The sequence below is a fragment of the Fusarium oxysporum genome, chromosome 3 (assembly GCF_000149955.1).
Source record: "Fusarium oxysporum f. sp. lycopersici 4287 chromosome 3, whole genome shotgun sequence".
NCBI lineage: Eukaryota > Fungi > Ascomycota > Sordariomycetes > Hypocreales > Nectriaceae > Fusarium > Fusarium oxysporum.
In genome coordinates, this window is record NC_030988.1 from 2,597,876 (window position 1) to 2,605,062 (window position 7,187).

Here is a 7,187-nt window from a genome sequence, read left to right on the forward strand (position 1 = left end):
TCACGACTTTGAACGAAAATCTGAGCTTTGTCCCGAATGCCAACTCGGACAGGCGCACCAGCAAATCTCACGTGTACCAACCTGGAGGGGAACCTACCCTTTCGAAAGGATACATCTCGACCTTGTCGATATGGAGGAAGCCTTCAACGCCGACTCCTGGGTCGCTCACTTTTATTGCGACCACTCGGCTTACCACGTGTCCTTCAATCTCCCGAACAAGGCTCAAGAGGAACTCCTGTCGGCTACGCAAGAGTTTCTCGCCATTACAAACGACAACTGGGGTTTCACTACGCGGTACATCCGATCAGATGGCGAGAAAGGTCTGGGCAAGAAATGGAAGCATTTCATTACAATGAAAGGAATCATCTTCAATCCATCTCCACCAGATACGCCAGATCAGAACGGTCCTGCCGAACGTTCTGGGGGGGTGATCATGACTATCGCTCGCAAGCTTCGAATACAGGGAAATCTACCTCAGAAACTCTGGCCCTACATCGTTGCTCATGCTACCCGCCTCCTCAATCGCATCCCGGTTCAACGAAAACAATGGCGAACTCCGTTTGAGATGGTTCATGGCAGAAAGCCGAACCTCTCTCATCTCAAAATCATTGGCTCTCTCGCCTATGTATTGATCAAGAACAAGAAAGCTCGTCCGGCCAGAGCGAAACTACAAGAAAACGCGCTCACGGGATGGCTTGTCGGATTCGACGCAACTAATATCCACAAAGTTTGGATTCCACACCTCGATCGTGTTATTGTATCTCGTGATGTTCAAATTGACGAGAAAGTCATGTACGATCCACAGCTTGCCACAACTCGTCCTGAATCAGGACAGGCTCTCGCCATTACGGTCAACGAAGTTGATCTGGACGAAGAAGATGTTGAGCCATTGCCTATCACGGAGGATATAGCAACATCAGTTCCTGTTTCGATCCAAACAGAAGTAGAGCCACCTCCACTAGGGTTGCTTCTCACACCACAAAGCTCACCTGAACGAGCAACAGCAGGGGAAATACAGGTTGAACAGCCAGACGTGTTGCGGCCCCCGAATCAAGCAGCTCTCCATCAAGCATCATCGCATCCTCGGACAAATATGGCAGGAGAAGAGGCGCCCAGAAAGGAAGGAACAACGGACGCCGAGGTGCTCCAGAACCTTCGGACAACTTCTGGGAGAAACATCAAACTGTCTCAGAAAGGTCAGGATGCAATCAAAACACTCAAACCGCGCTCCACCCTACATCGAGTTCAGAAGCGAGCACGAAGACAGGCATACGCTCTACGACTGGAACGCGCGAAGCTGGGACATCAGATCGCCCACGCCTTCGCAGCTGCACCGTCAATCAGAATCCATCGGAGGGACCTGCTACCACCACCTGAATTCTGGCATCAACTAAAACGGCACCCTGAGAGAGAAGGCTTCAAACGAGCTGCAGGCGCCGAGATCAACTCACTCAAGGAGAAGAAATCCTTCCAACTAGTCGATTGTCCAGAAGGCAAACAGATACTGCCGCTCAAATGGGTCTTTACCTACAAACTGGATGATACAGGACATCTCATTCGTCATAAAGCCCGCATCTGTGTCAGAGGTGATCTCCAACACCACTCTGGTGAAGACATCTACGCAGCAACCGGTGCTTATCGAAGCTTCCGGATTCTGATGGCTCTCGTCTGTGCGTTTGGGCTGATATGTCACCAAGTTGACTTCAAGAACGCCTTCGTCAACGCTGAAATGGACGAGGAGGTCTACACCACATGCCCACCGGGATATGGTCAATCAGGAAAGGTCTGGAGACTGCTCAAAGCGCTCTATGGTCTGCGTAAGTCACCAAAACTGTGGTACCATGAACTTGTACGGTTCCTCAAAGACCTGGGATTTGAACAATGCCCAGATGAACCATGCATTCTCATTAACAACGAGACTCATCTTGTCTTGTTTCTTTACGTCGATGATCTTCTCATCATCGCACAATCTGACTACCTCCAACAAGTCAACGAATTCAAAGCAGCAGTAAACGGCAAATACGGGATTAAGGATTTGGGAGAAGCAATCACCTTCCTCAACATCAGGATCCTTCGAGATACCAAGGCCAAGAAGCTCTGGATCTGCCAGGATGGATATATCGACAAACTTTGTAACAAGTTCGGGATCGACAAATCAATGAGAACGACAACTCCTCTCATTCCGTCGTACCGTCCCCAACCTTTCGAAGGACAGGCCACTATTCGACAGATAACAGAGATGCAAGAAAAGGTAGGATCAGTTCTGTATGCGGCAGTAGTAACAAGACCAGATGTCTCCTATGCAGCTAGCCAGTTAAGCCAATTCGCTATGAACCCTTCACCAGAGCACCTGCGGTATGCGAACAGAGTTCTCTCATATCTCCAGACCACACGGTACTATGCCATCGAGTTCTCGGGCTCTGTGGATAAGGCCACAGCAGTAGAGACAGGCGATGATGAAGTACTACAGCAGTCAAGCGACGCATCGTTCGCGGATGATCCAGAGACTCGAAGATCCACCCAGGGCTATCTCATGAAGTTGTTTAGCGGGGCAATCATGTGGCAGTCTTCAAAACAGAAGACTGTAGCCACGTCAACGACTGAAGCGGAACTGTTATCGCTGTCTCATACAGCGAGGGAGACAATAGCTCTATACCGACTGTTCGGTCAGATACAATTCGATCCAGAACACCAACCACGCATCCTCTGTGACAATCAACAAACAGTGGGACTGGTCCAGAAAGAGAGACCACAACTAACATCAAAGTTAAGACACGTCGACATCCACAATTTTTGGCTAAGACAGATCCATCGAGACGGCAAAATTACAGTTCAATGGGTTCCAACAACAGACATGCCTGCAGATGGCTTCACAAAACCTCTTTCAGCAGAAAAGCATTCTCACTTCGTGAAACAATTGGGCCTGGTTGATATCTCACTGCGGATTGATCCAGAACACGTTTCAGAGGAGGATATCGATCAGGATGATATGCAGATCTCATCTGATACAGACTGAAATCTGGGGGGGTGTGTCGCAGGCCGGGCATGGTCTCAATGATCCTCAGGAACAACAGCCCTTAGTAATCAAGCTGGGTGATTTAAAGTAAAACCTGTGGGATGGAATACCCCACACAGAAGACAATCAATCAACTCACTACTGCTGCTCATCATACTCACTCTAACCCTTTAAGCACGCTCAGTGCGACAGACGGCAACGTTCGTGATCCAATTGGTTACTGGATTACTAAGCAAAGCAGATATCCTCGGTTATCCAGAATGGCCTTGGACTTCCTGACGATTCAGCCGATGTCAGCCGAGTGTGAGAGGTTATTTTCAGCTGCTGGCAAGATGGTCTCCGGGTTGCGTACGAACCTGGATGCTGAGATTATCGCCATATGTCAGGTCTTGCGCTCTTGGTACCGTGCTGGCCTTATCAGGATCTGGATCCATTGCTTAAGTCACACCTTGAAAGTAAGCATGATGCCGGTTGGGACTCTAAGCGACGGCGAGCTGGCGCTTGCTGAGACAAAATGGCTATTGGAGGGCGAGGATAGCGCCAGCAAGGTTGACGATTCATCACAGCAGCAACAGGCTGAAGAGTTAGTGTCAACGTCTGAAAGTGAGGCTGAATACGCACCCACGAGGTTGTGAATAGCCTCAGAATTCCACTTATAAATCCACTTATAAATCCACGTGTGTACATCCATTCCACTCTGGTCGAATATGTGCTACATCCACTATGTAATTGCCTAAAAAATCGTACATCCACTCTACTTGGTCCAAAGTGGAGTGGATGTAGTGGTTCCGACCCTTGGGCTAGCCTTGTGCTTTGGCAAAAACTGTTGCATATGAGGCGACCAGAGAGGACTGGGTATAGACTTTGGTGATGACAACTGGCTCGAAGTGTCCCAGGCGAGATTGTTTTGCGTAGGAGAAGGCTTAGGGGCAGTCGGTCCTTTGGGGGTTGTCAATACTACCATGCAGTACCCCTCACTCGGTCATACCCCTCTACCGGTCAGCAAAAAAAAAATAGTCTCCCATATAAAATGCGATTTTTCAACATGACGGCAAAAACTTGGCAAAAATAGCAAAACCAAATTCACGTTTAGGATCAAGATTAGAATCGACTGTATTTTAATATTCCCTTAGTCTTTTAACTGCGCGGCCTGCGCGAGTCCGTACAACTAGTAACGCTTCCGCCTCTGAATTTGAGCCCTCGTCCTCTTCCACTCCTCCCACCTCAATTACATCCTCAACAGCCTCTATCTCTTTAGCTGCTTGGTCTGGCTCAGAAATAGTATTACCAACCACTAGAGCCTCGGCTAGTGTCATGAACTTCCTGTTGGGATTCGGTATCGCCTTTCTCTTCTTGCCTCTGCTCAACCGTCCGACTTCTTCCTCTAGACTGGCTACTCTTGAGCTTAGCGAGGCGATCTTTGACTCTTGCGCTTCAAAACCTCTCGATATCACAGAATACCGTCTTCTCGTTGAGGGACTTTTGTTCTTCCCCAGATCCCTGATATGACGGCTGGTCTTCGGCGTGTTATCAGAGTCGCGTTGCCCGTCGCTGGGGCCGTCCGATGCAGGCGTCGTTTCCTTCTTGGCTGACTGAATCTCTGGATGCATGAGCGCTTTCCCGCCGAGAAATCGGCCAGTTTCCAGTCACTCTCCAGCCAGAAAGGATGTTTTTCTTCGTCATGCCTACTTCCCTGGCTTTGGCATAAGCCTTGATGAAGTTGACCTTGTCCACCGGGGCAGAATCGGTCAGGCTTGTCAGTTTTTGAAGTTCTTTACGATAGGCAGCTTTGGAGGCATTGAACACCCCATTATCAAGTGGCTGTAGGCCATGAGAGCAGTGGGCTGGCAGGTAACAACAATATACGTTGTTCAAAAAGCACGTAGCCATCCACTCATCCTGGATTTTGAGTTAGCGATATTCTTTTTTCAGAAGGCTCGGAACGGGCAGATACGCACGGATACGTGGCTTCTATGGCCATCTAATATGATAAGCCTCGCATCGGACTCATCTTCCGGTTGTGTTTGGGGAAGATAGACTTCTCTGAGCCACTCAATTGCGATATGGTTGTCTGTCCAGCCGTTGTCGGACGTGATATAATACCAGTCGGCTATCTCCTTGAGCTCTTCGATAAACCACTGTTGTTGAAGTTCTTTGCCTTTAAAAATAATCCCCGGTTTCAGAAGACGGCCAGTTGCAGTCACGGCTTCGAGAAAGCTAGTCCAAGTGCGGGACTGAGAGCCTTTGAGGAAGGCCTTCATCTTGGGATCGCTGCTGCCGATAACTAAGGAATCCAAGCCTGGATTCGCAATAGATTAGCTCAATCAATGGGTATAACGACAAATGCTTACCAAATCCAGCCATTATACCGCCCTCATCAACGTTAACCGTGTTCTCAGGCTTGATCCAGCCATATTCTCTTTCCCGAATATCAAAGTACCAATTGACGGCGGTCGGGGTAAAACAATTGAACCTCGATGCTTCCTGGCGTTTTCCTATCTTCTTCTTTATGGATGGATGGCGTTTCACGAACCTGGTTAGCCAATGGACACCGATAGGCCGTTCCCTGCCTTGTTGCCGTAGGAGGGCAGCGACGGTGGCGCGAACTTGACTGTGGGATGGAGCATAGCCTAGGGCCTCTTGCCGAAGTATCCAGGTAATCAATCTGGCCTCTTGAGACTTGGATAACAGCCGGCTAGGATGGGTGACTTCAGATTTAGGCGGTATGCCTCTTAGTCGATCAGAAAGAGTGGTCTGGGGCATGCCATGCTTCTGGGCGGCCTCATGTTGCGAGAGTCCATTATCTGTGACATCCAGCATGGCTTCGATAACATCATCCTCTGTATAAGGTAATTGAGGCATTTTCAGCGTGGTTTTGAAAGGCTGGTATAGATAAAAATCTGATGAGACTTGGCGGAGGGAGGTTGATGAGGGAGGCGTTTTGAGACATTTCACATTAGTTCTGTACGGTCATACCGCAAGCGTCACTGGAGAAGGAATGTTAAAATATTACATCTTACGCAAATCTAAATACGGCAGCTATTTTCCCACGCTAATAGCTTCACTTTTGGTCAAACAATATGCAAGTGAAAAATCGCATTTTATATGGGAGACTATTTTTTTTGCTGACCGGTAGAGGGGTATGACCGAATGAGGGGTACTGCATGGTATCTGATCCAATAGTTCTGAGGGTGCCTTCTCCTTTGAAAACAGTTGAACCGGCTTTTGTTGAGAGGTAGGCATCGCGGAGTTATTGGTCGAACCTGTAGTAGGCTGAGAGACAGCTGGTCCTTTGGGGCTTGTCAATTCCATCTGATCAGATGGGGCTGCAGGTGTCTTCCCCTTTGAAAACAGTTGAACTGGCTTTTGTTGAGAGGTAGGCATCTCGGAGTTATTGACTTTTTCATACCTGGGGAAACCCGGAGACTTAGCCTTTGTAAGCTCCAAATCCTGCTTAAGAGCCTCCTTCTGATCATTATCAAGTAAAGAAACTGAACCCCATTTCCTAATTGGACGAATGGGGGCATTGTTCTCAAACGACACACAACGACCCTCAAGTATACGCCTCACTTCAGCGTTAAAGGGGAAGACGATGTCAGGGAGATCCCCTAGTATGATATGATTATGCAAGGTAGCTCTCTTGGCATTGGGAATAGGTATAATTCGGTGCTGGTCCCACTTCCTATCATAGCCAACGCGGGATGACCAGATTGGGAGATAACCACCCTCACTTGTGTAAAGATCATCAATCTCAATTGAGTCAGGTGCCGTAGTCATACGGCGGAAATGGATTTGTTGATGCTCCTCATAGATCGTCAATCTAGGCTCGTGTTTTGTGAAGTGTTGTTGTTTATATTGCGCAGTAGTGCTGGGCGAAAAATGTATTTTCTTTTTTTTTTTTTTTTATGAAACTTAGTTGTTCATTAGTGAGATGAGAGTTCTTCTCAGGTTTATATCTCTAAATGATTTCATCTAGGACTTTAAACTTTAAATCTAGGACTTTCAGACTGTTAGTCTGAATCCTGAAGGGAAGGGGGATCCCCCGATTTTCCAACAAGTGTTGGATATACTTGCTATCCATAACACCAAGGTCCATTAAAATGAACTGCTGAAAGAACCCCTTGACGAACCTTGGGCTCTCCCTAACCTTGGTCTTATAAGATACGTCAGA